Source organism: Zea mays, chromosome 5, assembly GCF_902167145.1.
Source record: "Zea mays cultivar B73 chromosome 5, Zm-B73-REFERENCE-NAM-5.0, whole genome shotgun sequence".
Classification (NCBI taxonomy): domain Eukaryota; kingdom Viridiplantae; phylum Streptophyta; class Magnoliopsida; order Poales; family Poaceae; genus Zea; species Zea mays.
This window is the reverse complement of record NC_050100.1, coordinates 190,283,012-190,296,569: the sequence shown is the minus strand read 5'-3', so window position 1 is coordinate 190,296,569 and position 13,558 is coordinate 190,283,012. Positions and strand designations below refer to the sequence as shown.

General features: G+C 40.4%; 1 pseudogene; it reads left to right on the top strand.

Moving 5' to 3' along the window:
• The first annotated feature begins 441 nt into the window (after positions 1 to 441).
• On the top strand, positions 442 to 3,950 carry LOC103628760 (uncharacterized; annotated as a pseudogene).
• The last annotated feature ends 9,608 nt before the right edge of the window (positions 3,951 to 13,558 follow it).

Sequence of the window (13,558 nt, the reverse complement as noted above, 5' to 3'; positions counted from 1 at the left end):
CGCCGACGAATTTCCGAGAGCAGCCTTTTCACCAGAGCCAGCCTGGCGCACCAGACACTGTCTGGTGCACCACCGGACAGTCCGGTGCACCCAGACTGAACAGCAGTTGGCTGTACACAGCCAACTCTTTTTCCTTTTGTCTTTTCTCTGATTCTAGCACTTAGACAAATATGTTAGCACATAAAAAACAATGTACTAAGTCTAGAATCATACCTTTGTGTTGATTTGCACTTCATTCACAACGTGGCACAGTTTAACACTTAAACCATTTGTGTTGGCACTTAATCACCAAAATCCTTAGAAATGGCCCAAGGGCACATTTCCCTTTCAATTACTGGTGATACCCTTCAGCAGGTTAACACCCTCTCTGAATTGTATTTCATCTTATATTAGATACCAGATTGCAGTTAATATCTTGTGTGAGTTTGCAGATTGTGCGAAATGGAGGCAGCAATGCCGACGTTTGGGGTTTGTATGCAAAATGGCATAAGACCAAGGGTAACCTCATGGCATGTTTCGAAGCTTTGTTGAAGCAAGTTGGATCCTTCAAGAGAATATATTGTTCTCATAATGAATGCTTCATTCACTTTTACCAATGAATAAACTAAATGTGTTGGATTCCTTGAATGGGTGTAATTGATTGTTCATTTTTAGCTATCAAAATTCCATTTTATTGATAAAAAAATAAAATCTATGCTAAAGGAGCTTTATAAGGTTCATGAACAATTTTTTGGCTCAAACCTATTTATAGTTCAGTTCTGACTTCTTGTCCAGTATAAAATGTAAAACTATGTTCCCTTGTGTGTCAAACTTTTGTTCTATTTTAGCGAAAGCATCCTCCCGGTGATGGGTTCCTACACAGGACCGTCGAGGAAAGCGAGGATGGGCGTAAGAATTCTCATGCCCTCATCTCCGATTATCTGTTGGTTCATGTCGCTCTGGTGCTAATTTGGTGTCGTCTCGTATTCGGCGCAGGGCAATTGTTCTGCGCTCCGACGAGAATATTTTAGTTGGAGAAGTATCAGCTTCTCATGACAACCTTTCGAAGCTCCGGTTGTTGTAAGTATTTTAAAATCAGAGTTCCCTTCTTATAAATAGAGTTATATATGACCCACATAATTAGCAAACTTTTCTATGTGCTATCAAGGAAAAAGTAGGGATGTGATTTATAGACACCCACATAAGCTCTTGATCTGTTAACTTAGGTTTAGGTATAGGAAAATATGACAAGTGAATGTGCGGGCTAGATGACTTCAACCTTTGGCATTGTGAATAGTGTGTCATGGTCCAGTCATTATATCACAACTTACCATTTTGGCTGCCTACATCTACATTCATTTTCGAATTTACCAAAATAGTAAAATCAGTATTTACGAGTAAAACGATTGTGTTCTTGTTCTCGGTTCTCATGTCTTTTGGAAGAATGACTCCCTGTATTTGATATGTATTAACACTATTATCCAACTATTTTTCAGGTCGTCCCTCAAATTTATATGTTGAAAAAACCCATGTGGATATATTATCTTATTTACCCCAGTTTTCGGTTCTAAGCTTCGCTCGGTATGTGCTCTCGTGATACTATACTGGTTTATTTGTTCATGTTGCTTTTTTACTTTTACAATGGTATGCTACATGATATCTTTGATCCATATCTTAAGTTGCATGCTATTCCTCCCTTCTTTTTAATAAAAAAATCAGATGTAGCTTCTTTTATATTTAGCACTATCATCGTTGTAGTGTTTGGCTGCACATATTTAGCATATGCCTTGAGTGCTCGACTTTTATTTCCTTCTAAGCTACCACTTGTGAATTTGCACTTCAATGTCTTATATGCCAAATTCAACATCTACAGTACCATCTCAAACGAATATATGCAGTGTCAACTACATTAAATCTTATTATGGAAATTGGTATCTGCTCCTTATTTTCTCAAGTATTCCACGACCTATATTTATGAATTCTCCAAAAACAGAAGCACAATAATTTTCAGCTTAGTTTTGTAACATTGGACCCCTGAAATAAATAAGAAAACCTTGACCAGATCTATGTGAAGTCTAATACCGCATTATGCCCGCTAAGTCGCCAGTTAGTTAAGAATGTAAGTTTTGGCTGCAGCGACTTTCAGACGTCCCTCATCTTTCATGTACTCGCTGGGCTCTAAGTTATTCCAACTTTATTTGAGAGTCAAAATATTTTAAGTATGATAAATTTGTTTTGTCTCTACTACTTATTAAGGCTGCAAGGGTAGCATGCCTTCCTTGCGTTCTGCCGTTAGACAATCTCAACCGTCCATTTTATCGTCCTGTGATCTAAGTCGTACGATCCCGTGGCATCCTCCGCTCTCCGATCCCACCCACCGGCCCCGCAGACATCGTGCGCAATCGACCGCGCGCAGATGGCTGTCGTCTGCCAGGTGTGGCTCGTGGCGGTCGCGCGGGCGACAGCTCTAAAATTTCAGCTCCCGTCGCTCCTCCTCCTGTCCGCGGACGTGACTGGCGTCTACTGCTACCTCAGTGGTTGCCGCAAACACAACATGTTGCCCAGGCCCCGCTACTTCGGCTCGTACAACGGTGGTTGGTTCTTCCTCGCCTACGGCCAGACCTGCGGGCACCAGCTGCTCAACGTCCGCACCGGAGACTCTCGTGCGCTGCCCGACGTGCTCTTCGGTCTCGCCGCTCACAAAATCCACAGGATGGTCGTACTCGCCGCCGCCCTCTCCTTCCCTCCTGACGACCTGTGACTGCGATGCGTTGCTGCGGGAATCGTCACCTACCAGCCTGACATCCACGCGTCGCGCCGACGCCTCTTCGCGTTCTGGCGCCCAGGGGACAAGGTGGTCGTGTGCGACATTTTGCCCGCCGCGCCAGTTGGGCCGGGTTGGGAACAGGAGGACGTTGTGTACTACCAGGACTCCTTCCATTTCCTAACCCAAGGTGGACATATCCTCATGTGCGGACCGATCTATGGTTCATACGGGGATGGGGGTCTCCTGGTCGTGCTGTCAGCGTTGTCGTGCTTCCAGGAAGGTGGGTGCAGTTGCAGTGACGAGCAGTTTGTCCGCGCTTGCTACCTCGTGGTATCCCGCGGGGAACTGCTCATGGTTGTCAGGCTTGCTGCCCACCATCACGCGCTGATGTCGTCGTTCAAGGTTTTCCGGATGATTATCATCGAGCCAGACGATAATGGGGAGGATGCTGATGAGTACACAAGGACCTGGATCGAACTGGGTGAGTTGTGTGGTCGAATGTTGTTCGTGGGGTGAGAACGCTGGTCTTCTCTTATTGGACCGACCATCTTCAGTTTTGTGAGGCATCTGCTCACCTGCAACCGGTGCAACACATAGCATAAGTATCACGGCTCAACCGAAGTCAAGCACCAAAGTCGTTTAATGTGTATGTCAGCACATCGTCCTACCTTGTCTAATTGTAGCCTTGCCACTCGCAAGCTGGACGGGGCTATGTTGGCTAAAATTAGCAATAGCAATTAGGCATGATACTTGTATGTTACACATCTTAATATAAGCCGTGTTTGAATGCATAGTAGACAATTGTTCATTACACCTGTCTGCGTGTGTGTGCAGGAACATGTTGCTGCTGAAGAATGTGATCAGCCTGAACCCTGACGCGGAGGAGGTGTCGCAGCAGAGGTTGCTCTCGCTCGTGGCCGAGCGCCTCGTCCCAACATTCCTGGACAGGTTCGGTCCTAAATCTCCCGAGATCTGGATGTTCGTGTTCGATGCGTCAATGCGGGAATGGCATTGTGTTAGGATGCAGCGGCAGTTTGTGAGCTGGCATGTAATAGTTTGGTTTGTTGTTTGTGGCATTTCCTGGCATGTTAATCATTTCGATTCAAAGGTCAAGGATGAGGGGTATGCTAACACCCGAGAGCAGAACATCACAAATGCTATTGATCTTTTCCTGCACCTCACGACAGGCATTGCGTCAACGTGATGTTCGGGAAGTGCAATGAGCACACACACAATATAGTTGTCGTCACTGCATTTGTGGGGGATAGATATTCCCCGGGTCCACTAAAAGAGTAAAAGACCTCACGAAAGGCCCAAGGGCCCAATAAATCGTAAGGTCATTCTTTCGTGGGCCTGGGGGAGATAACCAGCAAAGCAGATCGACATGAGGCTGGATCGGTGCAAACCCGGGCGACCCACAACGTCGAGCGAGTGACCACAACAGAGATCCGACTTTCCCGCGCTGGAGCCCCCATGCAACGGAGCCATGCGAGGATAAGTCGGCAGAACTACAAGGAGATAAACTCAAGCAGTTCACTATATTTTAGCTACACATTGTTATCATATCCACATGTATTGCCCCACGGTCGAGTATATAAGGCCTAGGGGGCACCCCTTCAGAACGATCGACCCTATTACTTAGCCACCCACACCAACTCTCTGTATTCTCAATCCAGAGAGCTCTCTTGTAACCGCGTTCACCAAGCATACTCACCAGGACGTAGGGTGTTACGCATCTCTAAGCGGCCCGAACCTGTAAACCTTGTCCATTGTCCCTCGTGCAATCAGCACGAACCATTTTGCTACAGTCGTCGACACCGTCCTACTCCTAAAAACACCTTGAGGGGCAACCCCGGGTGTGCGGTCGGACCCAAAACACCGACAGCATTGGCTATTGTCCATGGTGTCGCTGGACACCTCGTTGCAGCAAGTCAGAATCGAAATCAAATTGAGTAGGAGCAAAGGCGCCAGCTCAGATTAAAAATTCCCTGGTATGTTCAACATGAACTCTTTTTTGAGGGCTTTTTTCTATTTATATTAGAGATCTTTGTCGAAACTGATATTGAAAGTTGCCATTACGAGCTCTTGGTCTCACAGAATACAAATACTAGGCTAGCCGGGCCGAAAGATGCTCCTGATCTTGCTAGACTCATACAAGTAATGTTTGCTTCTTGTTGCTATTATTCTAGGTTTTTCACCATTCCTCTTATCCTTTAAATTTATAAATTTATAGTTTGTAAAATGTGCAATGGTCCTTTAAACTATGTAATTACATCTTGTGATGAGATGGTGAATCTGAAGCTATGCCTTTAACCTTGAACGAATGGGCGCACAAGAGGGTAATCATATATTGAGGTTTAAATGCAAGTATATAACAATAATGCATTTCCCAAATCATTAATTCTGCAAGTGATGAGTTTTTTCTTTCTATTCCCAATTTTCTATGTGATGTGCAGTTTGGACATTTGAATGCACATCAGTAACTGTGGTTGCATCAATGGTCCAATGGAGAGCAATGATGTGAATAACAAGCTGTCATTTTTGCCCTCTTGTTCAAAGTTTGAAATGGAATTGTGCACTTATTCGAGCATTAATCTTGTAATACAGAAACTATGCACTCATTTGAGCATTCTGGATATAACTTACTACATGTCAAAACATTGATGCCTAAGTTGGTTGTTGTAAGAACTAAGAAACGAAACATTAGTTGATGAACTAAAAGAAGCTTTAGCTGATTGCGAACAGAAGCCAAAAATTATTCTTGGGGAGCAAGGTGTCATAGAAGTAAGGTGATTCTTATGATCCTATGTCTGTGAATAACTAAAGGTTTGCTCCGAAAATTTCTCTGGTATTCAACCCTTGAATAATAGGTCGCTCGACACCTGGATGCAATTACAGTTGTCACTGGGATAGTAGGGTGTGCAGGGCTGAAGGTAACACCCCTTCTATTTATCACATTTCTCTTCGCACTTTCTTATGTTGGGTGTTCCGAGAACCTAATGTTGATATTTATAAAATGTTTGTGTATAAATGATATTTATGTGCTTGCAATGGTGTGTCTGTCGGCTTGAGGCATGGTTTGCTGCAGATGCAGATGAAATATCTTTGAAGAATTGGGATCAAATTCGTGCTATGCACTGGTGCAAAGTGAAAGCCAAGATCTAAATGATGTTGTAGATAGAATTATTTTCGTGTTATCAAGTAATTATATGCACTGCCAGTATGAAGTCTTGGTCCACTATCTATTTCCATGTGGTCAATATTCACCATAATGCCAAAACATCAGGAGGCATTTCATATCCTCAGTTGAAACAAAATTATGCAGTTTAATTCCTTCCTTCATGAGCTAATGCTCTTCACTCACCAGAAATTATCTATATGAACTTTACATGCAGGGTGATACAACAGTAACAGAGACCAAACTCGAACTCAAATAAAATTGCACTCACACGGAACTAACCTCAGTAGCCTCTTCACCTTTTGATTCTTCCACCTCTTCAACCTGTTAAGACAAGGAATATAGGTGTAGATGCAAATACATGATTGTAGCAGAAGGAAGCAGAATTACAGTAAACCATATCACAATCCTACGTCAACTATTCTTGTTTTCTCCTGCCATGTATATATGGGGAATGAAACAAACTTGAGTAGGTCTTAACTAATTCTTAAATCCTGGTGGGGTCAACAAACTCGTATTTGTCATCATCCTGAAACAACAAAGCAATAAGAATTCTGAAAAAATGCATTTTGTAAGCTGAAAATCTCGCTTATTATATTGTTCTGATTATTCTCATTTATCTCCTAATACTAAAATTCGTCGATGTGGAACATATGTCAATCACACTTCAGTTACAGTTAGGTTTAGCCCAACTTTTCAATTTGGAAGTTACTTCTATATTATTATAGTTAATATAATACTTAGTCAAAATATTTAGATTTCAAGTAAATCTTGCTAGCTTGATATCCGTCGTGGTGCAGGCAAAGATAAAGGTTGAGGAAAGCGCACTAGGAGTTGCGTTAGGAGTGATTTTGTTTCTTCATGAAAGGTACATCACATTTTATGCATGAATTTACTATTAGTTGATAATTTCATTTGTGGTGATATAAATGGACACTGGACAGTTAAAAGAATTACAGAAAGAAACAATATATATCTACAACACTAGAATTGGATGGTGAGCTTAAATAAATGTAACATTTCAGTATTTCGCGCCAAATATTCAATCTTTTGGACTTAACAGTTCAAAAGCAGATGTCTCTATAGCTATGATTACATTTTAACCTATTCTAACACCAATGTTAAGCACTTACTTCTGCAATCATCCTAGATTTTGTAATGTTTACATATTAATGAGTCAGTTAAGCTGAATGGGTGATTCTTTCCTGTTGGCTTCTAATCCACACATTATTCCTCAACTCCTGGCTAATTGAGTTGTTCTTGTACTTAACTAAACTGTGGAAGTTTGGTGCCAACATTCTTAGGACATCTTCTTGCAGCCAGCTACTGTGCCAAAATTTGGCCTTCTGGCCATTACCCATTGTCGCAGTGGTGCACGTGTTGGACAACATACAGTGTCATAGTTCTTTGGCTTGACATTCCCATGGTAATAAAAGGAAGGGACTTATTTCAACCTTCTATCTATATTTGTGAGAATAATCTAATTTTTATGTGTCCAATAATGGGCCTAGTGTTAATTAGGCTATCCTATATCAGATATGAATCTGTTAATTTGCATGTAAATATATTGTACACAAGGGGACTGTCGAAAAATATTTATTTATAGAACCAACATATTCTGTAGACTTGTTGCATGGCTTTGTTAGTTTGTCTACCTCCATTGTACATTTGTACAAACAACATGGTCATCAAAGGATTTTGAGCTGCTGCCCTAGAATGCATGCTGTCAACACTTCACAATACTAATGACACCTCTTTGTTTGTTGAATTTCATATCTTGCTGAGCAATTCAATCGCAAATGCAATAACTATACAAACGGCTTGGCGCTTTTGCATGGGCTTTTCTTTTGGTTCTATGTAACCACATACCATTTCTTTGTTGTTAATATTCTAGGCAAACTAAGTGTTTGTTGGCACACATCTTTTTCAGCAGTTCTAGCAAACATTAAGTTTAATCTTTTCCAACAATTCTAGCATTATAAGTCAACCTCTTTTTTTGAAATTTTAAAAAGTTCTCCATTGTACATTTGTACAAACAACATCGTTTGTCTTGAACTGTAGGTATAGTTCATAGGGTTTGTGCATGCATGTCTAAGTTTGATCATCACCCCTAGGGCTCCATAAGGAATCGATCCTTTCTTTGATTCTCTAACAAATGACAAATAACTCTCTTGCATATCCCCAAAAAATATAAATATAAGAAATTTAAGAGGAAAATAGAATTGATCTTCATAGAAAATACTCAATACTCACAAAGAAATACTCAATACTCAATACTGCATCTAAAATTCTATAACTCACAACTTCAATTATTTGTACAAGTGTTTATTATTCTATAATCTGTTGATACATATCTAAAAATTTTGCAGTTACGAATGGAATATCTAATTAAAATACATGCTTAAATATGGGAAATTGCCTTTTACACATGATGTGTTTGTTTCTGCTTTTTATTTCCTGTAGTAGATACTTAGCAGAAAATTAAAATGCATATGAAGGCTATATTGATGTATTATACATACTGAAATCGCTCTAAATATTTATGTTATGTTGAGCTTTTGGACTCACATCGAGCGATTAAATTGTATATTGGGTATTCGGACACGTTGATCAGGCTGCGTTATTAATCGGCTAAGTTATGACATTGGCTAAATATTGACTGCGCACTGGCAACATGACACATTATTTGTGTCGTACGAACTTGGTTGCGTTATGTGATTGCTATGTTGCACTCTCACTTAGTCGGACCACTCCCGTTGAGTCAGACTGCCATCACCGAGTCGCGTATTTTTCGCATGCCCTGCAGGCACGGTTCGTCTGCCATGATCATCGAGCCACAATTGCACCTATTGCGCACGTTGCGTGGACTTATCTTGTACCCCGACTATTGAGCCACAATTGCGCCTGTTGCGCTTGTTACGGAGGCTTATTCGTTGTCGTAGCCTCGATGGCCACACACACTTTGACGCCAGATACACTGGAGCTTGTACTCGCGTGGAATGTGGTGGATTATTCGAGCCCCTGAAGTCACAGCATAGCGCAACCTTGGTAAAAAATGTTGTTTAACTCTATATTTTATTTGATTGTTTTGTGTGGTATCATATATTTATTTATATTGTCAAGTGGTCATAACAACTATATCAAGGTCTATAGTGCTTGAATAATCTGGGAAATTAAATTGAAATACAATTAAACACAGATAAGTTAATTCTTTGCTCTCTCCTCATGCATAAAGTTTTACCCGAAGTAACCCGAAGATATATAATATAATGCATGCAAGCCTTTTTGGAATAAAAGACATCACAAATTGGGATTCTATTAGTAAGCAAAAGGCCTTACCAAATGATTTAAGACTATAAATCTCAGCCATACATTGCTCAACCAGATTTTAGCACATTGCTCTCTTTGTCGCTAAATGACATGAAGCAAACTATGAGATAAAAGGACATGTAATCGCCAGCAACACGAAGTTGCGAGTATACCGAGAGGTTATTCTGAGATTTTTTCACTATGTTGGTGTGAAAACCATAGTGTGTTTCTGTCGAACCACTTTACTCGTTCTATCTAGGACCTCTATGCTTGTGTCGCATACATCTCTCGAAATTGTAATTACTTATAGTCACTGAATTGACTCGGGATAGTCCTTTAACAATTTGGTATACACTGTAAGCTAAATGGTAAAGGTCGGTCCTGAATGGACACATACCTGGGGTTTATGTAGCCGAACTACACTGAATTCCACCCTTTGGCATGCTTACCATTATCTACCTCCGATCTACTAGAAGTGAGAAGAGTAGACAAATAACTATGAAATCCCACATCACCATAGAGCTTGAAGCTAGATTAGACATTAACATGTCCTTGTCCTCGGAGCCAGAAGAGTCATATGTCTTGACCACTAGACTATTAGTGATGATAATTTATAATAGAAATATGAAGATCTTATAGAGACCTATTGTATCCTCTCTACTCCTGATGATTTCTTCGTATGAGAGCAGTACTATCTGTTGTTGAAGACGGATCCTAGGCGGATACCAGTCTTGTTTCGTTCTTGCCAAGTAGTTATCATCATTTGTTTCATGAAAAGCTAGTTATATGGTTATTTTTCCCAGATAAAAATGAATTATTGGCCTTGTCTGTTCTATTCCAAAGCTTCTCTTTTTGCCGAACAACGAAGAGATCGAAATAATGCTTTTATAGAACAACTTGGTATATAATATGAGGAGAAATGTTTGCCCTGCTGGAAACATCACAAATTATTAACTATTGTTATAAATTCTCTCTCAAAATTATAATAACTAAAAATGTTGCACAAATTGATACCCAATTTTAGAACAGTATGAGTAATTGGGTAAACCATGGGCAGTGATAAAAATGAGTTGGACTATACATCTATGCATATAAAAATATTTGCTTGGCAGCATTGGCCTGATGCCGTGCACTTTACTACCATTATCTACACACATATTTTCCTATGTGCTTAAACGCACAATGCAACCAGTGAATGTCTTTGTGAGCGTTAGACCCTGATGGTCATTTTACTTGTTGATCTGAAGTCAACTAATGGCTCCAAACGACGAATGGAATTCATGAGCCCCTGAAGGACCCTTATGGATAAAATAGTGTTGTGCATGTTAGTCTAAATCTTAATGATCGACTGTGCATTTGGTAATAATAACAATAAGTTTGCAGAATTGTAAACACGAAGCAACTTGTTATTGCGTGTCTTGCTAGATGTTGAGACTAACCCTTCATGTTGAAGGAAAAATATGTAGTATTCATGCCACTACATTAATCTAAGTCTAAAGCTCACTGGCATCACTGCATAAAACTCCGATCTATAATGTGCGTAAGATTTCTCAAATAAATCACCACGATAGCATACATTGGCCACAACTGGATGATTGTGGTTGGAGATTTTATCTGTATGCTTTTAGAACATCTCGGCATTAGGGGGAGGAATGCCCATATAATGTAATGCCTCAAAATGTTCTATTAAACGCACAAAAGCCAAACTGAACCTGTCGTTCGGTGTGTACTCCTGTGTATATGGAGTTTGCCAGAAATCATTAAGGAGTAACCATATTGGTCTAAATGCTTCTACCTGATATAGATGTGGACATACTCGGGATTAATATCATATCCACATTTGACTTATTAGCATTTGATCTATTCTTGGGGACGCCTGCGAATATGATCCATCAGCCTTAGTCAAAGCATATGTTCTAATTGCAGATTCACGTGGTCTGTGATAACTCTCCTCCGATTAATTCACCCTGATGGTGATTTGCCTCACGAAGAGGTTCATCTTGATGATGAAATTCCTAGCAATGCGCGCAATATCATTGTGCTGGGAATATAGGACAATGAATCTTTCGTTTTGGGAAATGACGGAGATCATTATTAAATGTGGGAGACAAATATGTCGACACCTATCTTGCCCTCTAGATTGCAAATGGATCCAAAACAAAGTCCTAGGCATGAGTGCTTTAAGCTCTCTTATCGGGTCATTGATAAATGCAATCGAGGCTGAACCAATAATCGCAAAATGAAAGTCACGAGCTTGAAGTTCGAACATTTATAGGCACTATTGAAATAATGCGTGGTGAATGTGATGGTTCAAGTGGTCTTGTGAGAGACTCATCCCACATATGTGTTGAATAAACATTGTTCTGCTATGTAATATATTTGGCAAATGGCATGAATTAAATTATGCAGTTAATAGGATTCTGAAGATCCGTCATGAGATCCTAGGAGGACCCATATCTTTGAATTATAAATATGCAACATATAAATCTCATACCGAATAATACATTCCTGACGAATGAACACTCTCCTATGTAAAGAGAATATCTCCTAGATGAGATTATAGTTCCTTGATGGAACTTTTCCAGAAGAAATAAAGTCTGTGTTAAACACCAAAGTTTGATAATCCCTATAAAGGGATAAAGACCCATATAGACTCGAAAAGGAATAAGATGAGGTACCAAAGGACTTGAAGTTCACCGAATTAGCACATGTGCATTCCATGAGTTTTACTCATGGTAATTTCCACTATATGTGGAATTACGGTATCCTCTAAAGCCACGATAGCAGAAACCTATAAGGTTTAGGTGTTACTGGCAAAATATCCCCATTGTGCCAGAATGACAGACTATAACGATATATTTGATCGATGAAAAATCCCTGATGGATTACGATCTTTGATGGACTTTCGTTACACCATCATAGATGTTGCAAAGGATGAACGCCCGGAGCCATGTGTCATATTTAGAATATGTACTATTGTAACTAGATTATCCCCTAAGTCCTATTGAAGGACACGTTATTTGCTTTGCACAACTATGTATAAATTGTGGTGTAAGATAGAAAATAATAGCACCCCAACCTCATCCATTCTCGTTATTCCATATGAACAATGAGACATATATTTTGAAGAATATGCTTGAGTTACGAGAGATAACGACTTTGACAGATATCATCGTCAAGGGGAGCGAATGCTTATATTGATCACAATCGTGAGACAATAAATGTCATATTCTATGCCCTGAAGGCGTGAGCTTGATGATTAATATGTGAACCTTTATGGAACTTTCTATCAAATATATAGATCCAGTCGATCGAACACCATCAGTCAAAGTGGCTTATTTATATTGATACATGCACTTACCTCGTATATCCTAGAAGTGAGTAGGGGTAAAGTTCCTGAAATAGTCCTTGCAAGGATATGCAATCCGTTTGCTAAATCTTTGTGTGCATATACTTCCAGAAGAAGATGTTTTGCTTTATTGATACGGTTTTGCAAGGATCATGGGGAGCACATTCCTAAAGTTAGCCCTTGTAGAAGATTCGATAGAATCTAGATCCCAGAGGATCGAAATTTGTCCCGATGACAGCTGTTGTACTCTTTTTCCCTTGGTGAGTTTTCTTGAAGTTTCTCACATGAGGTTTTTAACGAGGCAACAAAGTGCAAATGCAATTTGTATCACCATGCACTCTTTCTCCACATTTTTCCACTGGGTTTTTCGGAGTTTTAACGAGGCATGTGTTGGTTGCGGTATTCGCCCAATGGGGAGGGTTAAGTAACCTTAGTTAGGGTTATGTGGGCAAATACCTGCTTTGCCACTGAGAGGTCTCACATCTCTATATAAGGAACCTGTACACCCCCTCATAATACATAGATCAGAAAGAGGCCAGAGGCTCAACCCTATATTCTGTGTTTCGTGTGTTTCCTCTGTCGTGCTTATAGAAAGGGAGACATGTTCTCTACAGCTTCTTGCGTCTCTACTGCTGACGGGAGGGAAGAGAGCGGATCTGGTGATTCGTGATAACGTAGTTCTTAACAATTTTAGCTAGTTCGTGGTCCATGATGTGGCTAGGCACCATACTACCTGCCTATTAGACCCACAAAAAATGATATGCTGAGTGTTTTCGCACGGGCCAACTTTTGTGATTGGGCTGCAAAATTGTGAGCCTTTTTACATTTTTGTTTGTTTGTAAAACCCAGCGTGGGCAGCGGCGCAATCCGCCTCGAGAACCGACTGATCTCAAGTTCTGTCAATGCGGTTGGTGGGCGAAAAGGACCCGCGCATCCTCCACCAACTCTTGCGGTACACCCAGACCCAACGCACCCA